The sequence below is a fragment of the Ambystoma mexicanum genome, chromosome 13 (assembly GCF_040938575.1).
Source record: "Ambystoma mexicanum isolate Mex_15411 chromosome 13, UKY_AmexF1_1, whole genome shotgun sequence".
Taxonomy (NCBI): domain Eukaryota; kingdom Metazoa; phylum Chordata; class Amphibia; order Caudata; family Ambystomatidae; genus Ambystoma; species Ambystoma mexicanum.
The window spans coordinates 369,760,218-369,785,858 of record NC_090938.1 but is presented as its reverse complement, the minus strand read 5'-3'; positions in this window follow the sequence as shown (position 1 = coordinate 369,785,858).

The following is a 25,641-nucleotide window of genomic DNA, read 5'->3' as shown; positions in this document are numbered from 1 at the left end:
TGCACCTAGATTTAAACTCACAGCAGTGGAAAAATGCACCTAGATTTAAAACTCACAGCAGTGGGAAAATGGACATAGATTTGAACCACACAGTAGTGGGAAAATGCACCTAGACTTGAAACACACAGTAGTAGGAAAATGCACCTAGGTTTGAAACACAGAGCTATGGGAAATTTCACCTAGATGTAAACTCACAGCAGTGGGAAATGCACCTAGATTTAAGACTCACAGTAGTGGGAAAATGCAACAAGATTTGAAACACACAGTAGCAAGAAAATGCACATGGATTTGAAACTCACAGCAGTGGGAAAATGCACCTAGATTTAAACTCACAGCAGTGGAAAAATGCACCTAGATTTAAACTCACAACAGTGGAAAAATGCACCTAGATTTAAAACTCACAGCAGTGGGAAAATGCACCTAGATTTGAAACACACAGTAGTGGGAAAATGCACCTAGATTTGAAACACACAGTAGTAGGAAAATTAAAAACTCACAGTAGTGGGAAGATGCACCTAGATGTAAACTCACTGCAGTGGCAAAATGCACCTAGATTTCAAACACTCAACAATGGGAAAATGTGCCTAGATTTAAACTCACAGTAGTGGGAAAATGCACCTAGATTTAAAACTCACAGCAGTGGGAAAATGCACCTAGATTTGAAACACAGAGTAGTGGGAAAATGTACCTAGATATGAAACACACAATAGTGGGAAAATGCACCTAGATTTAAAACTCACAGCATTGGGAAAATGCACCCTTATTTAAAACTCACAATAGTGGGAAAATTCCCCTAGATTTAAACTCACAGCAGTGGGTATATGCACCTAGATTTGAAACACACCTAGTGGGAAAATGCACCGAGATTTGAAACACACAGTAGCAAAAAAATGCACATGGATTTGAAACTCACAGTAGTGGGAAAATGTACCTAGATTTAAACTCACAGAAGTGGATAAATGCACCTAGATTTAAACTCACAGCAGTGGAAAAATGCACCTAGATTTAAAACTCACAGCAGTGGGAAAATGCACCTAGATTTGAACCACACAGTAGTAGGAAAATGCACCTAGATTTGAAACACACACTAGTAGGAAAATTCACCTATGTTTGAAGCACAGAGCTATGGGAAATTTCACCTAGATTTAAACTCACAGCAGTGGGAAATGCACCTAGATTTAAGACTCACAGCAGTGGGAAAATGCACCTAGATTTGAAACACACAGCAGTGGGAAATTACACCTAGATTTAAACTCACAGCAGTAGGAAAATGCACCTAGATTTAAAGCTCACAGGAGTGGGAAAATGCACCTACATTTAAATCTCATAGTAGTGGGAAAATCCACCTAGATTTACAAACGCACAGCAGTGTGAAAATGCACCCTGATTAAAAACTCTCAATAGTGGGAAGATGCACCTAGATGTAAACTCACTGCAGTGGCAAAATGCACCTAGATTTCAAACACACAACAATGGGAAAATGCACCTAGATCTAAACTCACAGCAGTAGGAAAATGCACCTAGATTTAAAGCTCACAGGAGTGGGAAAATGCACCTACATTTAAATCTCATAGTAGTGGGAAAATCCACCTAGATTTACAAACGCACAGCAGTGTGAAAATGCACCCTGATTAAAAACTCTCAATAGTGGGAAGATGCACCTAGATGTAAACTCACTGCAGTGGCAAAATGCACCTAGATTTCAAACACACAACAATGGGAAAATGCACCTAGATCTAAACTGACAGTAGTGGGAAAATGCACCTAGATTTAAAACTCACAGCAGTGGGAAAATGCACCTAGATTTGAAACAGAGCAGTGGGAAAATGTACCTAGATTTGAAACACACAATAATGGGAAAATGCACCTAGATTTAAAACACAAAGTAGCAAGAAAATGCACATGGATTTGAAACTTACAGTAGTGGGAAAATGCACCTAGATTTAAAACTCACAGCAGTTGGAAAATGCACCTAGATTTGAACCACAAAGTAGTGTGAAAATGCACCTAGATTTGAAACACACAGTCGAAGAAAAATGTACCTGGGTTTGGAACACAAAGCTATGGGAAATTTCACCTAGATTTAAACTCACAGCAGTGGGAAATGCACCTAAATTTAAGACTCACAGCAGTGGGAAAATGCACCTAGATTTGAAACACACAGCAGTGGGAAATTAGACCTAGATTTAAACTCACAGCAATGGGAAATTACACCTGGATTTAAACTCACAGCAGTAGAAACATGCACCTAGATTTACAAACGCACAGCAGTGTGAAAATGCACCCTGATTAAAAACTCTCAATAGTGGGAAGATGCACCTAGATGTAAACTCACTGCAGTGGCAAAATGCACCTAGATTTCAAACACACAACAATGGGAAAATGCACCTAGATCTAAACTCACAGTAGTGGGAAAATGCACCTAGATTTAAAACTCACAGCAGTGGGAAAATGCACCTAGATTTGAAACAGAGCAGTGGGAAAATGTACCTAGATTTGAAACACACAATAATGGGAAAATGCACCTAGATTTAAAACTCACAGCAGTGGGAAAATGCACCCTTATTTAAAACTCACAGTAGTGGGAAAATTCCCCTAGATTTAAACTCACAGCAGTGGGAATATGCACCTAGATTTGAAACACACCGTAGTGGGAAAAAGCACCGAGATTTGAAACACACAGTAGCAAGAAAATGCATATGGATTTGAAACTCACAGTAGTCGGAAAATGCACCTAGATTTAAACTCACCACAGTGGAAAAATGCACCTAGATTTGAAACACACAGCAGTGGGAAATTACACCTAGATTTAAACTCACAGCAGTAGGAGAATGCACCTAGATTTAAAGCTCACAGGAGTGGGAAAATGCACCTACATTTAAATCTCATAGTAGTGGGAAAATCCACCTAGATTTACAAACGCACAGCAGTGTGAAAATGCACCCTGATTAAAAACTCTCAATAGTGGGAAGATGCACCTAGATGTAAACTCACTGCAGTGGCAAAATGCACCTAGATTTCAAACACACAACAATGGGAAAATGCACCTAGATCTAAACTGACAGTAGTGGGAAAATGCACCTAGATTTAAAACTCACAGCAGTGGGAAAATGCACCTAGATTTGAAACGGAGCAGTGGGAAAATGTACCTAGATTTGAAACACACAATAATGGGAAAATGCACCTAGATTTAAAACACAAAGTAGCAAGAAAATGCACATGGATTTGAAACTTACAGTAGTGGGAAAATGCACCTAGATTTAAAACTCACAGCAGTTGGAAAATGCACCTAGATTTGAACCACAAAGTAGTGTGAAAATGCACCTAGATTTGAAACACACAGTCGAAGAAAAATGTACCTGGGTTTGGAACACAAAGCTATGGGAAATTTCACCTAGATTTAAACTCACAGCAGTGGGAAATGCACCTAAATTTAAGACTCACAGCAGTGGGAAAATGCACCTAGATTTGAAACACACAGCAGTGGGAAATTAGACCTAGATTTAAACTCACAGCAATGGGAAATTACACCTGGATTTAAACTCACAGCAGTAGAAACATGCACCTAGATTTACAAACGCACAGCAGTGTGAAAATGCACCCTGATTAAAAACTCTCAATAGTGGGAAGATGCACCTAGATGTAAACTCACTGCAGTGGCAAAATGCACCTAGATTTCAAACACACAACAATGGGAAAATGCACCTAGATCTAAACTCACAGTAGTGGGAAAATGCACCTAGATTTAAAACTCACAGCAGTGGGAAAATGCACCTAGATTTGAAACAGAGCAGTGGGAAAATGTACCTAGATTTGAAACACACAATAATGGGAAAATGCACCTAGATTTAAAACTCACAGCAGTGGGAAAATGCACCCTTATTTAAAACTCACAGTAGTGGGAAAATTCCCCTAGATTTAAACTCACAACAGTGGGAATATGCACCTAGATTTGAAACACACCGTAGTGGGAAAAAGCACCGAGATTTGAAACACACAGTAGCAAGAAAATGCATATGGATTTGAAACTCACAGTAGTCGGAAAATGCACCTAGATTTAAACTCACCACAGTGGAAAAATGCACCTAGATTTAAACTCACAGCAGTGGAAAAATGCACCTAGATTTAAACTCACAGCAGTGGGAATATGCACCTAGATTTGAAACACACCGTAGTGGGAAAAAGCACCGAGATTTGAAACACACAGTAGCAAGAAAATGCATATGGATTTGAACCACACAGTAGTGGGAAAATGCACCTAGATTTGAAACACTGTAGTAGGAAAATGCACGTAGGTTTGAAACACAGAGCTATGGGAAATTTCACCTAGATTTATACTCACAGCAGTGGGAAGTGCACCTAGATTTAAAACTCACAGCAGTGGGGAAATGCAGCTAGATTTGAAACATACAGCAGTGGAAAATTACACCTAGATTGAAACTCACAGCAGTAGGAAAATGCACCTAGATTTGAAGCTCACAGGAGTGGGAAAATGCACCAAGAGTTAAATCTCACAGTAGTGGGAAAATTCACCTAGATGTAAAACTCGCAGCAGTGTGAAAATGCACCCTGACGCAAAACTCACAGTAGTGGAAAGATGCATCTAGATGTAAACTCAGAGCAGTGGAAAAAATGCATCCAGATTCAAAACTCAGAGCAGTGGGAAAATGAACCTAGATTTGAAACACACAACAATGGGAAATTGCGCCTAGATTTGAAATACACAGTAGTGGGGAAATGCACCTAGATTTGAACACACAGCAATTGGAAAATGCACCTAGATTTGAAACACACAACAGTGGGAAATTGCAAATAGATTTAAACTCACAGCAGTAGGATAATACATCTTGATTTAAAACTCACAGTAGTGGGAAAATGCACATACTTTTAAACTCACAGCATGTGGAAAATGCACATAGATTTGAAACTCAGAGCAGTGGGAAAATGCACCTAGATTTGAAACACGTAGCAGTGGGAAATTGCAAATAGATTTAAACTCACAACAGTAGGATAATACATCTTGATTTGAAACTCGCAGCAGTGGGAAAATGCACCTAGATTTGAGCCACACAGTAGTGGCTAAATGCACCTAGATTTGAAACACACAGTAGTAGGAAAATGCACGTAGGTTTGAAACACAGAGCTATGGTGAATTTCACCTAGATTTAAACTCACAGCAGTGGGAAATGCACCTAGATTTAAGACCCACAGCAGTGGGAAAATGCACCTAGATTTGAAACACACAGCAGTGGGAAATTACACCTAGATTTAAACTCATAGCAGTAGGAACATGCACCTAGATTTAAAGCTCACAGGAGTGGGAAAATGCACCTAGATTTAAATCTCAAAGTAGTGGGAAAGTCCACCTAGATTTAAAACTCACAGCAGAGTGAAAATGCACCCTGATTTAAAACTCACATTAGTGAGAAGATGCACCTAGATGTAAACTCACTCGAGTGGCAAAATGCACCTAGATTCAAAACTCAGAGCAGTGGGAAAATGCACCTAGATTTGAAACACACAACAATGGGAAATTGCGCCTAGATTTGAAACACACAGTAGTGGGGAAATGCACCTAGATTTGAACACACAGCAATGGGAAAATGCACCTAGATTTAAACTCACAGTAGTGGGAAAATGCACCCAGATTTAAAACTCACAGCAGTAGGAAAATGCACCTAGATTTAAAGCTCACAGGAGTGGGAAAATGGACCTAGATTTAAATCTCACAGTAGTGGGAAAATCCACCTAGATTTAAAACTTACAGCAGTGTGAAAATGCACCCTGATTTAAAACTCACAGTAGTGGGAAAATGCACCTAGATGTAAACTCACTGCAGTGGCAAAATGCAGCTAGATTCAAACCTCAGAGCAGTGGGAAAATGCACCTATATTTGAAATGCACAACAATGGGAAATTGCGCCTAGATTTGAAACACATAGTAGTGGGGAAATGCACCTAGATTTGAACACACAGCAATGGGACAATGCACCTAGATTCAAACTCACAGTAGTGGGAAAATTCACTTAGATTTAAACTCACAGCAGTGGGAATATGCACCTAGATTTGAAACACACTGTAGTGGGGAAATGCACTGATTTTTGAAACACACAGTAGCAAGAAAATGCACATGGATTTGAAACTCACAGTAGTGGGAAAATGCACCTAGATTTAAACTCACAGAAGTGGAAAAATGCACCTAGATTTAAACTCACAGCAGTGGAAAAATGCACCTAGATTTAAAACTCACAGCAGTGGGAAAATGGACATTGATTTGAACCACACAGTAGTGGGAAAATGCACCTAGACTTGAAACACACAGTAGTAGGAAAATGCACCTAGGTTTGAAACACAGAGCTATGGGAAATTTCACCTAGATGTAAACTCACAGCAGTGGGAAATGCACCTAGATTTAAGACTCACAGTAGTGGGAAAATGCAACAAGATTTGAAACACACAGTAGCAAGAAAATGCACATGGATTTGAAACTCACAGCAGTGGGAAAATGCACCTAGATTTAAACTCACAGCAGTGGAAAAATGCACCTAGATTTAAACTCACAACAGTGGAAAAATGCACCTAGATTTAAAACTCACAGCAGTGGGAAAATGCACCTAGATTTGAAACACACAGTAGTGGGAAAATGCACCTAGATTTGAAACACACAGTAGTAGGAAAATTAAAAACTCACAGTAGTGGGAAGATGCACCTAGATGTAAACTCACTGCAGTGGCAAAATGCACCTAGATTTCAAACACTCAACAATGGGAAAATGTGCCTAGATTTAAACTCACAGTAGTGGGAAAATGCACCTAGATTTAAAACTCACAGCAGTGGGAAAATGCACCTAGATTTGAAACACAGAGTAGTGGGAAAATGTACCTAGATATGAAACACACAATAGTGGGAAAATGCACCTAGATTTAAAACTCACAGCATTGGGAAAATGCACCCTTATTTAAAACTCACAATAGTGGGAAAATTCCCCTAGATTTAAACTCACAGCAGTGGGTATATGCACCTAGATTTGAAACACACCTAGTGGGAAAATGCACCGAGATTTGAAACACACAGTAGCAAAAAAATGCACATGGATTTGAAACTCACAGTAGTGGGAAAATGTACCTAGATTTAAACTCACAGAAGTGGATAAATGCACCTAGATTTAAACTCACAGCAGTGGAAAAATGCACCTAGATTTAAAACTCACAGCAGTGGGAAAATGCACCTAGATTTGAACCACACAGTAGTAGGAAAATGCACCTAGATTTGAAACACACACTAGTAGGAAAATTCACCTATGTTTGAAGCACAGAGCTATGGGAAATTTCACCTAGATTTAAACTCACAGCAGTGGGAAATGCACCTAGATTTAAGACTCACAGCAGTGGGAAAATGCACCTAGATTTGAAACACACAGCAGTGGGAAATTACACCTAGATTTAAACTCACAGCAGTAGGAAAATGCACCTAGATTTAAAGCTCACAGGAGTGGGAAAATGCACCTACATTTAAATCTCATAGTAGTGGGAAAATCCACCTAGATTTACAAACGCACAGCAGTGTGAAAATGCACCCTGATTAAAAACTCTCAATAGTGGGAAGATGCACCTAGATGTAAACTCACTGCAGTGGCAAAATGCACCTAGATTTCAAACACACAACAATGGGAAAATGCACCTAGATCTAAACTCACAGCAGTAGGAAAATGCACCTAGATTTAAAGCTCACAGGAGTGGGAAAATGCACCTACATTTAAATCTCATAGTAGTGGGAAAATCCACCTAGATTTACAAACGCACAGCAGTGTGAAAATGCACCCTGATTAAAAACTCTCAATAGTGGGAAGATGCACCTAGATGTAAACTCACTGCAGTGGCAAAATGCACCTAGATTTCAAACACACAACAATGGGAAAATGCGCCTAGATCTAAACTGACAGTAGTGGGAAAATGCACCTAGATTTAAAACTCACAGCAGTGGGAAAATGCACCTAGATTTGAAACAGAGCAGTGGGAAAATGTACCTAGATTTGAAACACACAATAATGGGAAAATGCACCTAGATTTAAAACACAAAGTAGCAAGAAAATGCACATGGATTTGAAACTTACAGTAGTGGGAAAATGCACCTAGATTTAAAACTCACAGCAGTTGGAAAATGCACCTAGATTTGAACCACAAAGTAGTGTGAAAATGCACCTAGATTTGAAACACACAGTCGAAGAAAAATGTACCTGGGTTTGGAACACAAAGCTATGGGAAATTTCACCTAGATTTAAACTCACAGCAGTGGGAAATGCACCTAAATTTAAGACTCACAGCAGTGGGAAAATGCACCTAGATTTGAAACACACAGCAGTGGGAAATTAGACCTAGATTTAAACTCACAGCAATGGGAAATTACACCTGGATTTAAACTCACAGCAGTAGAAACATGCACCTAGATTTACAAACGCACAGCAGTGTGAAAATGCACCCTGATTAAAAACTCTCAATAGTGGGAAGATGCACCTAGATGTAAACTCACTGCAGTGGCAAAATGCACCTAGATTTCAAACACACAACAATGGGAAAATGCACCTAGATCTAAACTCACAGTAGTGGGAAAATGCACCTAGATTTAAAACTCACAGCAGTGGGAAAATGCACCTAGATTTGAAACAGAGCAGTGGGAAAATGTACCTAGATTTTAAACACACAATAATGGGAAAATGCACCTAGATTTAAAACTCACAGCAGTGGGAAAATGCACCCTTATTTAAAACTCACAGTAGTGGGAAAATTCCCCTAGATTTAAACTCACAGCAGTGGGAATATGCACCTAGATTTGAAACACACCGTAGTGGGAAAAAGCACCGAGATTTGAAACACACAGTAGCAAGAAAATGCATATGGATTTGAAACTCACAGTAGTCGGAAAATGCACCTAGATTTAAACTCACCACAGTGGAAAAATGCACCTAGATTTAAACTCACAGCAGTGGAAAAATGCACCTAGATTTAAACTCACAGCAGTGGGAATATGCACCTAGATTTGAAACACACCGTAGTGGGAAAAAGCACCGAGATTTGAAACACACAGTAGCAAGAAAATGCATATGGATTTGAACCACACAGTAGTGGGAAAATGCACCTAGATTTGAAACACTGTAGTAGGAAAATGCACGTAGGTTTGAAACACAGAGCTATGGGAAATTTCACCTAGATTTATACTCACAGCAGTGGGAAGTGCACCTAGATTTAAAACTCACAGCAGTGGGGAAATGCAGCTAGATTTGAAACATACAGCAGTGGAAAATTACACCTAGATTGAAACTCACAGCAGTAGGAAAATGCACCTAGATTTGAAGCTCACAGGAGTGGGAAAATGCACCAAGAGTTAAATCTCACAGTAGTGGGAAAATTCACCTAGATGTAAAACTCGCAGCAGTGTGAAAATGCACCCTGACGCAAAACTCACAGTAGTGGAAAGATGCATCTAGATGTAAACTCAGAGCAGTGGAAAAAATGCATCCAGATTCAAAACTCAGAGCAGTGGGAAAATGAACCTAGATTTGAAACACACAACAATGGGAAATTGCGCCTAGATTTGAAATACACAGTAGTGGGGAAATGCACCTAGATTTGAACACACAGCAATTGGAAAATGCACCTAGATTTGAAACACACAACAGTGGGAAATTGCAAATAGATTTAAACTCACAGCAGTAGGATAATACATCTTGATTTAAAACTCACAGTAGTGGGAAAATGCACATATATTTAAACTCACAGCATGTGGAAAATGCACATAGATTTGAAACTCAGAGCAGTGGGAAAATGCACCTAGATTTGAAACACGTAGCAGTGGGAAATTGCAAATAGATTTAAACTCACAACAGTAGGATAATACATCTTGATTTGAAACTCGCAGCAGTGGGAAAATGCACCTAGATTTGAGCCACACAGTAGTGGGTAAATGCACCTAGATTTGAAACACACAGTAGTAGGAAAATGCACGTAGGTTTGAAACACAGAGCTATGGTGAATTTCACCTAGATTTAAACTCACAGCAGTGGGAAATTCACCTAGATTTAAGACCCACAGCAGTGGGAAAATGCACCTAGATTTGAAACACACAGCAGTGGGAAATTACACCTAGATTTAAACTCATAGCAGTAGGAACATGCACCTAGATTTAAAGCTCACAGGAGTGGGAAAATGCACCTAGATTTAAATCTCAAAGTAGTGGGAAAGTCCACCTAGATTTAAAACTCACAGCAGAGTGAAAATGCACCCTGATTTAAAACTCACATTAGTGAGAAGATGCACCTAGATGTAAACTCACTCGAGTGGCAAAATGCACCTAGATTCAAAACTCAGAGCAGTGGGAAAATGCACCTAGATTTGAAACACACAACAATGGGAAATTGCGCCTAGATTTGAAACACACAGTAGTGGGGAAATGCACCTAGATTTGAACACACAGCAATGGGAAAATGCACCTAGATTTAAACTCACAGTAGTGGGAAAATGCACCCAGATTTAAAACTCACAGCAGTAGGAAAATGCACCTAGATTTAAAGCTCACAGGAGTGGGAAAATGGACCTAGATTTAAATCTCACAGTAGTGGGAAAATCCACCTAGATGTAAAACTTACAGCAGTGTGAAAATGCACCCTGATTTAAAACTCACAGTAGTGGGAAAATGCACCTAGATGTAAACTCACTGCAGTGGCAAAATGCAGCTAGATTCAAACCTCAGAGCAGTGGGAAAATGCACCTAGATTTGAAACACAGAGTAGTGGGAAAATGTACCTAGATTTGAAACAAACAATAATGGGAAAATGTACCTAGATTTAAACTCACAGTCATGGGAACATGCACCTAGATTTGAAACACACAGTAGTGGGAAAATGCACCGAGATTTGAAACACACAGTAGCAAGAAAATGCACATGGATTTGAAACTCACAGTAGTGGGAAAATGCACCTAGATTTAAAACTCACAGCAGTTGGAAAATGCACCTAGATTTGAACCACACAGTCGAAGGAAAATGCACCTGGGTTTGGAACACAAAGCTATGGGAAATTTCACCTAGATTTAAACTCACAGCAGTAGGAAATGCACTTAGATTTGAAACACAGAGTAGTGGGAAAATGTACATATCTTTGAAACACACAATAATGGGAAAATGCACCTAGATTTAAAACTCACAGCAGTGGGAAAATGCACCCTTATTTAAAACTCACAGTAGTGGGAAAATTCCCCTAGATTTAAACTCACAGCAGTGGCAATATGCACCTAGATCTGAAGCACACTGTAGTGGGAAAATGCACCGAGATTTGACACACACGGTAGCAAGAAAATGCACATGGATTTGAAACTCACAGTAGTGGGAAAATGCACCTAGATTTAAACTCACAGCAGTGGAAAAATGCACCTAGATTAAAACTCACAGCAGTGCGAAAATGCACCTAGATTTGAACCACACAATAGTGGGAAAATGCACCTAGATTTGAAACACTGTAGTAGGAAAATGCACCTAGGTTTGAAACACAGAGCTATGGGAAATTTCACCTAGATTTAAGACTCACAGCAGTGGGAATATGCACCTAGATTTAAAACTCAGCAGTTGGAAAATGCACCTAGATTTGAAACACAGAGTAGTGGGAAAATGTACCTAGATTTGAAACACACAATAATGGGAAAATGTACCTAGATTTAAATTCACAGTCGTGGGAACATGCACCTAGATTTGAAACACACAGTCGTGGGAAAATGCACCGAGATTTGAAACACACAGTAGCAAGAAAATGCACATGGATTTGAAATTCACAGTAGTGTGAAAATGCACCTAGATTTGAACTACACAGTCGTAGGAAAATGCACCTGGGTTTGGAACACAAAGCTATGGGAAATTTCACCTAGATTTAAACTTACAGCAGTGGGAAATTACACCTAGATTTAAACTCACAGCAATAGGAAAATTCACCTAGATTTAAAGCTCACAGGAGTGGGAAAATGCACCTACATTTAAATCTCACAGTAGTGGGAAAATCCACCTGGATTTAAAACTCAAAGCAGTGTGAAAATGCACCCTGATTAAAAACTCACAGTAGTGGGAAGATGCACCTAGATGTAAACTTGCTGCAGTGGCAAAATGCACCTAGATTTCAAACACACAACAATGGGAAAATGCACCTAGATTTAAAGCTCACAGGAGTGGGAAAATGCACCTACATTTAAATCTCATAGTAGAGGGAAAAATCCACCTAGATTTAAAACTCACAGCAGTGTGAAAATGCACCCTGATTAAAAACTCACAGTAGTGGGAAGATGCACCTAGATGTAAACTCACTGCAGTGGCAAAATGCACCTAGATTTCAAACACACAACAATGGGAAAATGCACCTAGATTTAAACTCACAATAGTGGGAAAATGCACCTAGATTTAAAACTCACAGCAGTGGGAAAATGCACCTAGATTTGAAACACAGAGCAGTGGGAAAATGTACCTAGATTTGAAACACACAATAATGGGAAAATGCACCTAGATTTAAAACTCACAGCAGTGGGAAAATGCACTCTTATTTAAAACTCACAGTAGTGGGAAAATTGCCCTAGATTTAAACTCACAGTAGTGGGAATATGCACCTAGATTTGAAACACACCGTAGTGGGAAAATGCACCGAGATTTGAAACACACAGTAGCAAGAAAATGCACATGGATTTGAAACTCACAGTAGTGGGAAAATGCACCTAGATTTAAACTCACAGCAGTGGAAAAATGCACCTAGATTTAAACTCACAGCAGTGGAAAAATGCACCTAGATTAAAACTCACAGCAGTGGGAAAATGCACCTAGATTTGAACCACACAGTAGTGGGAAAATGCACCTAGATTTGAAACACTGTAGTAGGAAAATGCACCTAGGTTTGAAACACAGAGCTATGGGAAATTTCACCTAGATTTAATCTCACAGCAGTGGGAAATGCACCTAGATTTAAAACTCACAGCAGTTGGAAAATGCACTTAGATTTGAAACACAGAGTAGTGGGAAAATGTACCTAGATTTGAAACACACAATAATGGGAAAATGTACCTAGATTTAAACTCACAGTTGTGGGAACATGCACCTAGATTTGAAACACACAGCAGTGGGAAAATGCACCGATATTTGAAACACAAAGTAGCAAGAAAATGCACATGGATTTGAAACTTACAGTAGTGGGAAAATGCACCTAGATTTAAAACTCACAGCAGTTGGAAAATGCACCTAGATTTGAACCACAAAGTAGTGTGAAAATGCACCTAGATTTGAAACACACAGTCGAAGAAAAATGTACCTGGGTTTGGAACACAAAGCTATGGGAAATTTCACCTAGATTTAAACTCACAGCAGTGGGAAATGCACCTAGATTTAAGACTCACAGCAGTGGGAAAATGCACCTAGATTTGAAACACACAGCAGTGGGAAATTAGACCTAGATTTAAACTCACAGCAATGGGAAATTACACCCAGATTTAAACTCACAGCAGTAGAAACATGCACCTAGATTTAAAGCTCACAGGAGTGTGAAAATGCACCCTGATTAAAAACTCACAGTAGTGAGAAGATGCACCTAGATGTAAACTCACAGTAGTAGGAAAATGCACCTAGATTTAAAACTCACAGCAGTGGGAAAATGCACTTAGATTTGAAAAACAGAGTAGTGGGAAAATGTACCTAGATTTGAAACACACAATAATGGGAAAATGCACCTAGATTTAAAACTCACAGCAGTGGGAAATTACACCTAGATTTAAACTCACAGCAGTAGAAAAATGAACCTAGATTTAAAGCTCACAGGAGTGGGAAAATGCACCTACATTTAAATCTCACAGTAGTGGGAAAATCCACCTAGATTTAAAACTCACAGCAGTGTGAAAATGCACCCTGATTAAAAACTCACAGTAGTGGCAAAATGCACCTAGATTTCAAACACACAACAATGGGAAAATGCACCTAGATTTAAACTCACAGTAGTTGGAAAATGCACCTAGATTTAAACTCACAGTAGTTGGAAAATGCACCTAGATTTAAAACTCACAGCAGTGGGAAAATGCACTTAGATTTGAAACACAGAGTAGTGGGAAAATGTACCTAGATTTGAAACACACAATAATGGGAAAATGCACCTAGATTTAAAACTTACAGCAGTGGGAAAATGCACCCTTATTTAAAACTCACAGTAGTGGGAAAATTCCCCTAGATTTAAACTCACAGCAGTGGGAATATGCACCTAGATTTGAAACACACCGTAGTGGGAAAATGCACCGAGATTTGACACACACAGTAGCAAGAAAATGCACATGAATTTGAAACTCGCAGTAGTGGGAAAATGCACCTAGATTTAAACTCACAGCAGTGGAAAAATGCACCTAGATTTAAAACTCACAGCAGTGGGAAAATGCACCTAGATTTGAACCACACAGTAGTAGGAAAATGCACCTAGATTTGAAACACACACTAGTAGGAAAATTCACCTATGTTTGAAGCACAGAGCTATGGGAAATTTCACCTAGATTTAAACTCACAGCAGTGGGAAATGCACCTAGATTTAAGACTCACAGCAGTGGGAAAATGCACCTAGATTTGAAACACACAGCAGTGGGAAATTACACCTAGATTTAAACTCACAGCAGTAGGAAAATGCACCTAGATTTAAAGCTCACAGGAGTGGGAAAATGCACCTACATTTAAATCTCATAGTAGTGGGAAAATCCACCTAGATTTACAAACGCACAGCAGTGTGAAAATGCACCCTGATTAAAAACTCTCAATAGTGGGAAGATGCACCTAGATGTAAACTCACTGCAGTGGCAAAATGCACCTAGATTTCAAACACACAACAATGGGAAAATGCACCTAGATCTAAACTGACAGTAGTGGGAAAATGCACCTAGATTTAAAACTCACAGCAGTGGGAAAATGCACCTAGATTTGAAACAGAGCAGTGGGAAAATGTACCTAGATTTGAAACACACAATAATGGGAAAATGCACCTAGATTTAAAACACAAAGTAGCAAGAAAATGCACATGGATTTGAAACTTACAGTAGTGGGAAAATGCACCTAGATTTAAAACTCACAGCAGTTGGAAAATGCACCTAGATTTGAACCACAAAGTAGTGTGAAAATGCACCTAGATTTGAAACACACAGTCGAAGAAAAATGTACCTGGGTTTGGAACACAAAGCTATGGGAAATTTCACCTAGATTTAAACTCACAGCAGTGGGAAATGCACCTAAATTTAAGACTCACAGCAGTGGGAAAATGCACCTAGATTTGAAACACACAGCAGTGGGAAATTAGACCTAGATTTAAACTCACAGCAATGGGAAATTACACCTGGATTTAAACTCACAGCAGTAGAAACATGCACCTAGATTTACAAACGCACAGCAGTGTGAAAATGCACCCTGATTAAAAACTCTCAATAGTGGGAAGATGCACCTAGATGTAAACTCACTGCAGTGGCAAAATGCACCTAGATTTCAAACACACAACAATGGGAAAATGCACCTAGATCTAAACTCACAGTAGTGGGAAAATGCACCTAGATTTAAAACTCACAGCAGTGGGAAAATGCACCTAGATTTGAAACAGAGCAGTGGGAAAATGTACCTAGATTTGAAACACACAATAATGGGAAAATGCACCTAGATTTAAAACTCACAGCAGTGGGAAAATGCACCCTTATTTAAAACTCACAGTAGTGGGAAAATTCCCCTAGATTTAAACTCACAGCAGTGGGAATATGCACCTAGATTTGAAACACACCGTAGTGGGAAAAAGCACCGAGATTTGAAACACACAGTAGCAAGAAAATGCATATGGATTTGAAACTCACAGTAGTCGGAAAATGCACCTAGATTTAAACTCACCACAGTGGAAAAATGCACCTAGATTTAAACTCACAGCAGTGGAAAAATGCACCTAGATTTAAACTCACAGCAGTGGGAATATGCACCTAGATTTGAAACACACCGTAGTGGGAAAAAGCACCGAGATTTGAAACACACAGTAGCAAGAAAATGCATATGGATTTGAACCACACAGTAGTGGGAAAATGCACCTAGATTTGAAACACTGTAGTAGGAAAATGCACGTAGGTTTGAAACACAGAGCTATGGGAAATTTCACCTAGATTTATACTCACAGCAGTGGGAAGTGCACCTAGATTTAAAACTCACAGCAGTGGGGAAATGCAGCTAGATTTGAAACATACAGCAGTGGAAAATTACACCTAGATTGAAACTCACAGCAGTAGGAAAATGCACCTAGATTTGAAGCTCACAGGAGTGGGAAAATGCACCAAGAGTTAAATCTCACAGTAGTGGGAAAATTCACCTAGATGTAAAACTCGCAGCAGTGTGAAAATGCACCCTGACGCAAAACTCACAGTAGTGGAAAGATGCATCTAGATGTAAACTCAGAGCAGTGGAAAAAATGCATCCAGATTCAAAACTCAGAGCAGTGGGAAAATGAACCTAGATTTGAAACACACAACAATGGGAAATTGCGCCTAGATTTGAAATACACAGTAGTGGGGAAATGCACCTAGATTTGAACACACAGCAATTAGAAAATGCACCTAGATTTGAAACACACAACAGTGGGAAATTGCAAATAGATTTAAACTCACAGCAGTAGGATAATACATCTTGATTTAAAACTCACAGTAGTGGGAAAATGCACATATATTTAAACTCACAGCATGTGGAAAATGCACATAGATTTGAAACTCAGAGCAGTGGGAAAATGCACCTAGATTTGAAACACGTAGCAGTGGGAAATTGCAAATAGATTTAAACTCACAACAGTAGGATAATACATCTTGATTTGAAACTCGCAGCAGTGGGAAAATGCACCTAGATTTGAGCCACACAGTAGTGGGTAAATGCACCTAGATTTGAAACACACAGTAGTAGGAAAATGCACGTAGGTTTGAAACACAGAGCTATGGTGAATTTCACCTAGATTTAAACTCACAGCAGTGGGAAATGCACCTAGATTTAAGACCCACAGCAGTGGGAAAATGCACCTAGATTTGAAACACACAGCAGTGGGAAATTACACCTAGATTTAAACTCATAGCAGTAGGAACATGCACCTAGATTTAAAGCTCACAGGAGTGGGAAAATGCACCTAGATTTAAATCTCAAAGTAGTGGGAAAGTCCACCTAGATTTAAAACTCACAGCAGAGTGAAAATGCACCCTGATTTAAAACTCACATTAGTGAGAAGATGCACCTAGATGTAAACTCACTCGAGTGGCAAAATGCACCTAGATTCAAAACTCAGAGCAGTGGGAAAATGCACCTAGATTTGAAACACACAACAATGGGAAATTGCGCCTAGATTTGAAACACACAGTAGTGGGGAAATGCACCTAGATTTGAACACACAGCAATGGGAAAATGCACCTAGATTTAAACTCACAGTAGTGGGAAAATGCACCCAGATTTAAAACTCACAGCAGTAGGAAAATGCACCTAGATTTAAAGCTCACAGGAGTGGGAAAATGGACCTAGATTTAAATCTCACAGTAGTGGGAAAATCCACCTAGATTTAAAACTTACAGCAGTGTGAAAATGCACCCTGATTTAAAACTCACAGTAGTGGGAAAATGCACCTAGATGTAAACTCACTGCAGTGGCAAAATGCAGCTAGATTCAAACCTCAGAGCAGTGGGAAAATGCACCTATATTTGAAATGCACAACAATGGGAAATTGCGCCTAGATTTGAAACACATAGTAGTGGGGAAATGCACCTAGATTTGAACACACAGCAATGGGACAATGCACCTAGATTCAAACTCACAGTAGTGGGAAAATTCACTTAGATTTAAACTCACAGCAGTGGGAATATGCACCTAGATTTGAAACACACTGTAGTGGGGAAATGCACTGATTTTTGAAACACACAGTAGCAAGAAAATGCACATGGATTTGAAACTCACAGTAGTGGGAAAATGCACCTAGATTTAAACTCACAGAAGTGGAAAAATGCACCTAGATTTAAACTCACAGCAGTGGAAAAATGCACCTAGATTTAAAACTCACAGCAGTGGGAAAATGGACATAGATTTGAACCACACAGTAGTGGGAAAATGCACCTAGACTTGAAACACACAGTAGTAGGAAAATGCACCTAGGTTTGAAACACAGAGCTATGGGAAATTTCACCTAGATGTAAACTCACAGCAGTGGGAAATGCACCTAGATTTAAGACTCACAGTAGTGGGAAAATGCAACAAGATTTGAAACACACAGTAGCAAGAAAATGCACATGGATTTGAAACTCACAGCAGTGGGAAAATGCACCTAGATTTAAACTCACAGCAGTGGAAAAATGCACCTAGATTTAAACTCACAACAGTGGAAAAATGCACCTAGATTTAAAACTCACAGCAGTGGGAAAATGCACCTAGATTTGAAACACACAGTAGTGGGAAAATGCACCTAGATTTGAAACACACAGTAGTAGGAAAATTAAAAACTCACAGTAGTGGGAAGATGCACCTAGATGTAAACTCACTGCAGTGGCAAAATGCACCTAGATTTCAAACACTCAACAATGGGAAAATGTGCCTAGATTTAAACTCACAGTAGTGGGAAAATGCACCTAGATTTAAAACTCACAGCAGTGGGAAAATGCACCTAGATTTGAAACACAGAGTAGTGGGAAAATGTACCTAGATATGAAACACACAATAGTGGGAAAATGCACCTAGATTTAAAACTCACAGCATTGGGAAAATGCACCCTTATTTAAAACTCACAATAGTGGGAAAATTCCCCTAGATTTAAACTCACAGCAGTGGGTATATGCACCTAGATTTGAAACACACCTAGTGGGAAAATGCACCGAGATTTGAAACACACAGTAGCAAAAAAATGCACATGGATTTGAAACTCACAGTAGTGGGAAAATGTACCTAGATTTAAACTCACAGAAGTGGATAAATGCACCTAGATTTAAACTCACAGCAGTGGAAAAATGCACCTAGATTTAAAACTCACAGCAGTGGGAAAATGCACCTAGATTTGAACCACACAGTAGTAGGAAAATGCACCTAGATTTGAAACACACACTAGTAGGAAAATTCACCTATGTTTGAAGCAGAGAGCTATGGGAAATTTCACCTAGATTTAAACTCACAGCAGTGGGAAATGCACCTAGATTTAAGACTCACAGCAGTGGGAAAATGCACCTAGATTTGAAACACACAGCAGTGGGAAATTACACCTAGATTTAAACTCACAGCAGTAGGAAAATGCACCTAGATTTAAAGCTCACAGGAGTGGGAAAATGCACCTACATTTAAATCTCATAGTAGTGGGAAAATCCACCTAGATTTACAAACGCACAGCAGTGTGAAAATGCACCCTGATTAAAAACTCTCAATAGTGGGAAGATGCACCTAGATGTAAACTCACTGCAGTGGCAAAATGCACCTAGATTTCAAACACACAACAATGGGAAAATGCACCTAGATCTAAACTCACAGTAGTGGGAAAATGCACCTAGATTTAAAACTCACAGCAGTGGGAAAATGCACCTAGATTTGAAACAGAGCAGTGGGAAAATGTACCTAGATTTGAAACACACAATAATGGGAAAATGCACCTAGATTTAAAACACAAAGTAGCAAGAAAATGCACATGGATTTGAAACTTACAGTAGTGGGAAAATGCACCTAGATTTAAAACTCACAGCAGTTGGAAAATGCACCTAGATTTGAACCACAAAGTAGTGTGAAAATGCACCTAGATTTGAAACACACAGTCGAAGAAAAATGTACCTGGGTTTGGAACACAAAGCTATGGGAAATTTCACCTAGATTTAAACTCACAGCAGTGGGAAATGCACCTAAATTTAAGACTCACAGCAGTGGGAAAATGCACCTAGATTTGAAACACACAGCAGTGGGAAATTAGACCTAGATTTAAACTCACAGCAATGGGAAATTACACCTGGATTTAAACTCACAGCAGTAGAAACATGCACCTAGATTTACAAACGCACAGCAGTGTGAAAATGCACCCTGATTAAAAACTCTCAATAGTGGGAAGATGCACCTAGATGTAAACTCACTGCAGTGGCAAAATGCACCTAGATTTCAAACACACAACAATGGGAAAATGCACCTAGATCTAAACTCACAGTAGTGGGAAAATGCACCTAGATTTAAAACTCACAGCAGTGGGAAAATGCACCTAGATTTGAAACAGAGCAGTGGGAAAATGTACCTAGATTTGAAACACACAATAATGGGAAAATGCACCTAGATTTAAAACTCACAGCAGTGGGAAAATGCACCCTTATTTAAAACTCACAGTAGTGGGAAAATTCCCCTAGATTTAAACTCACAGCAGTGGGAATATGCACCTAGATTTGAAACACACCGTAGTGGGAAAAAGCACCGAGATTTGAAACACACAGTAGCAAGAAAATGCATATGGATTTGAAACTCACAGTAGTCGGAAAATGCACCTAGATTTAAACTCACCACAGTGGAAAAATGCACCTAGATTTAAACTCACAGCAGTGGAAAAATGCACCTAGATTTAAACTCACAGCAGTGGGAATATGCACCTAGATTTGAAACACACCGTAGTGGGAAAAAGCACCGAGATTTGAAACACACAGTAGCAAGAAAATGCATATGGATTTGAACCACACAGTAGTGGGAAAATGCACCTAGATTTGAAACACTGTAGTAGGAAAATGCACGTAGGTTTGAAACACAGAGCTATGGGAAATTTCACCTAGATTTATACTCACAGCAGTGGGAAGTGCACCTAGATTTAAAACTCACAGCAGTGGGGAAATGCAGCTAGATTTGAAACATACAGCAGTGGAAAATTACACCTAGATTGAAACTCACAGCAGTAGGAAAATGCACCTAGATTTGAAGCTCACAGGAGTGGGAAAATGCACCAAGAGTTAAATCTCACAGTAGTGGGAAAATTCACCTAGATGTAAAACTCGCAGCAGTGTGAAAATGCACCCTGACGCAAAACTCACAGTAGTGGAAAGATGCATCTAGATGTAAACTCAGAGCAGTGGAAAAAATGCATCCAGATTCAAAACTCAGAGCAGTGGGAAAATGAACCTAGATTTGAAACACACAACAATGGGAAATTGCGCCTAGATTTGAAATACACAGTAGTGGGGAAATGCACCTAGATTTGAACACACAGCAATTGGAAAATGCACCTAGATTTGAAACACACAACAGTGGGAAATTGCAAATAGATTTAAACTCACAGCAGTAGGATAATACATCTTGATTTAAAACTCACAGTAGTGGGAAAATGCACATATATTTAAACTCACAGCATGTGGAAAATGCACATAGATTTGAAACTCAGAGCAGTGGGAAAATGCACCTAGATTTGAAACACGTAGCAGTGGGAAATTGCAAATAGATTTAAACTCACAACAGTAGGATAATACATCTTGATTTGAAACTCGCAGCAGTGGGAAAATGCACCTAGATTTGAGCCACACAGTAGTGGGTAAATGCACCTAGATTTGAAACACACAGTAGTAGGAAAATGCACGTAGGTTTGAAACACAGAGCTATGGTGAATTTCACCTAGATTTAAACTCACAGCAGTGGGAAATGCACCTAGATTTAAGACCCACAGCAGTGGGAAAATGCACCTAGATTTGAAACACACAGCAGTGGGAAATTACACCTAGATTTAAACTCATAGCAGTAGGAACATGCACCTAGATTTAAAGCTCACAGGAGTGGGAAAATGCACCTAGATTTAAATCTCAAAGTAGTGGGAAAGTCCACCTAGATTTAAAACTCACAGCAGAGTGAAAATGCACCCTGATTTAAAACTCACATTAGTGAGAAGATGCACCTAGATGTAAACTCACTCGAGTGGCAAAATGCACCTAGATTCAAAACTCAGAGCAGTGGGAAAATGCACCTAGATTTGAAACACACAACAATGGGAAATTGCGCCTAGATTTGAAACACACAGTAGTGGGGAAATGCACCTAGATTTGAACACACAGCAATGGGAAAATGCACCTAGATTTAAACTCACAGTAGTGGGAAAATGCACCCAGATTTAAAACTCACAGCAGTAGGAAAATGCACCTAGATTTAAAGCTCACAGGAGTGGGAAAATGGACCTAGATTTAAATCTCACAGTAGTGGGAAAATCCACCTAGATGTAAAACTTACAGCAGTGTGAAAATGCACCCTGATTTAAAACTCACAGTAGTGGGAAAATGCACCTAGATGTAAACTCACTGCAGTGGCAAAATGCAGCTAGATTCAAACCTCAGAGCAGTGGGAAAATGCACCTAGATTTGAAACACAGAGTAGTGGGAAAATGTACCTAGATTTGAAACAAACAATAATGGGAAAATGTACCTAGATTTAAACTCACAGTCATGGGAACATGCACCTAGATTTGAAACACACAGTAGTGGGAAAATGCACCGAGATTTGAAACACACAGTAGCAAGAAAATGCACATGGATTTGAAACTCACAGTAGTGGGAAAATGCACCTAGATTTAAAACTCACAGCAGTTGGAAAATGCACCTAGATTTGAACCACACAGTCGAAGGAAAATGCACCTGGGTTTGGAACACAAAGCTATGGGAAATTTCACCTAGATTTAAACTCACAGCAGTAGGAAATGCACTTAGATTTGAAACACAGAGTAGTGGGAAAATGTACATATCTTTGAAACACACAATAATGGGAAAATGCACCTAGATTTAAAACTCACAGCAGTGGGAAAATGCACCCTTATTTAAAACTCACAGTAGTGGGAAAATTCCCCTAGATTTAAACTCACAGTCATGGGAACATGCACCTAGATTTGAAACACACAGTAGTGGGAAAATGCACCGAGATTTGACACACACGGTAGCAAGAAAATGCACATGGATTTGAAACTCACAGTAGTGGGAAAATGCACCTAGATTTAAACTCACAGCAGTGGAAAAATGCACCTAGATTAAAACTCACAGCAGTGCGAAAATGCACCGAGATTTGAACCACACAATAGTGGGAAAATGCACCTAGATTTGAAACACTGTAGTAGGAAAATGCACCTAGGTTTGAAACACAGAGCTATGGGAAATTTCACCTAGATTTAAGACTCACAGCAGTGGGAATATGCACCTAGATTTAAAACTCAGCAGTTGGAAAATGCACCTAGATTTGAAACACAGAGTAGTGGGAAAATGTACCTAGATTTGAAACACACAATAATGGGAAAATGTACCTAGATTTAAATTCACAGTCGTGGGAACATGCACCTAGATTTGAAACACACAGTCGTGGGAAAATGCACCGAGATTTGAAACACACAGTAGCAAGAAAATGCACATGGATTTGAAATTCACAGTAGTGTGAAAATGCACCTAGATTTGAACCACACAGTCGTAGGAAAATGCACCTGGGTTTGGAACACAAAGCTATGGGAAATTTCACCTAGATTTAAACTTACAGCAGTGGGAAATTACACCTAGATTTAAACTCACAGCAATAGGAAAATTCACCTAGATTTAAAGCTCACAGGAGTGGGAAAATGCACCTACATTTAAATCTCACAGTAGTGGGAAAATCCACCTGGATTTAAAACTCAAAGCAGTGTGAAAATGCACCCTGATTAAAAACTCACAGTAGTGGGAAGATGCACCTAGATGTAAACTTGCTGCAGTGGCAAAATGCACCTAGATTTCAAACACACAACAATGGGAAAATGCACCTAGATTTAAACTCACAGTAGTGGGAAAATGCACCTAGATTTAAAACTCAAAGCAGTGGGAAAATGCACTTAGATTTGAAACACAGAGTAGTGGGAAAATGCACCTAGATTTAAAACTCACAGCAGTGGGAAAATGCACTTAGATTTGAAACACACAATAATGGGAAAATGCACCTAGATTTAAAACTCACAGCAGTGGGAAAATTCCCCTAGATTTAAACTCACAGCAGTGGGAATATGCACCTAGATTTGAAACACACCGTAGTGGGAAAATGCACTGAGATTTGAAACACACAGTAGCAAGAAAATGCACATGGATTTGAAACTCACAGTAGTGGGAAAATGCACCTAGATTTAAACTCACAGCAGTGGAAAAATGCACCTAGATTTAAAACTCACAGCAGTGGGAAAATGCACCTAGATTTGAACCACACAGTAGTAGGAAAATGCACCTAGATTTGAAACACACAGTAGAAGGACAATTCACCTAGGTTTGAAGCACAGAGCTATGGGAAATTTCACCTAGATTTAAACTCACAGCAGTGGGAAATTATGCCTAGATTTAAACTCACAGCAGTAGGAAAATGCACCTAGATGTAAAGCTCACAGGAGTGGGAAGATGCACCTACAGTTAAATCTCATAGTAGTGGGAAAATCCACCTAGATTTAAAACTCACAGCAGTGTGAAAATGCACCCTGATTAAAAACTCACAGTAGTGGGAAGATGCACCTAGATGTAAACTCACTGCAGTGGCAAAAAGCACCTACATTTCAAACACACAACAATGGGAAAATCCACCTAGATTTAAACTCACAGTAGTGGGAAAATGCACCTAGATTTAAAACTCACAGCAGTGGGAAAATGCACCTAGATTTGAAACACAGAGTAGTGGGAAAATGTACCTAGATTTGAAACACACAATAATGGGAAAATGCACCTAGATTTAAAACTCACAGCAGTGGGAAAATGCACCCTTATTTAAAACTCACAGTAGTGGGAAAATTCCCCTAGATTTAAACTCACAGCAGTGGGAATATGCACCTAGATTTGAAACACACCGTAGTGGGAAATGCACCGAGATTTGAAACACACAGTAGCAAGAAAATGCACATGGATTTGAAACTCACAGTAGTGGGAAAATGCACCTAGATTTAACCTCACAGTAGAAGGAAAATGCACCTAGGTTTGAAACACAGAGCTATGGGAAATTTCACCTACATTTAATCTCACCGCAGTGGGAAATGCACCTAGATTTAAGACTCACAGCAGTGGGAAAATGCACCTAGATTTAAAACTCACAGCAGTTGGAAAATGCACCTAGATTTGAAACACAGAGTAGTGGGAAAATGTACCTAGATTTGAAACACACAATAATGGGAAAATGTACCTAGATTTAAACTGACAGTCATGGGAACATGCACCTAGACTTGAAACACACAGTAGTGGGAAAATGCACCGAGATTTGAAGCACACAGTAGCAAGAAAATGCACATAGATTTGAAACTCACAGTAGTGGGAAAATGCACCTAGATTTAAAACTCACAGCAGTTGGAAAATGCACCTAGATTTGAACCACACAGTCGAAGGAAAATGCACCTGGGTTTGGAACACAAAGCTATGGGAAATTTCACCTAGATTTAAACTCACAGCAGTGGGAAATGCACCTAGATTTAAGACTCACAGCAGTGGGAAAATGCACCTAGATTTGAGACACACAGCAGTGGGAAATTACACCTAGATTTAAACTCACAGCAGTGTGAAATTACACCTAGATTTAAACTCACAGGAGTGGGAAAATGCACCTAGATTTGAATCTCATAGTAGTGGGAAAATCCACCTAGATTTAAAACTCACAG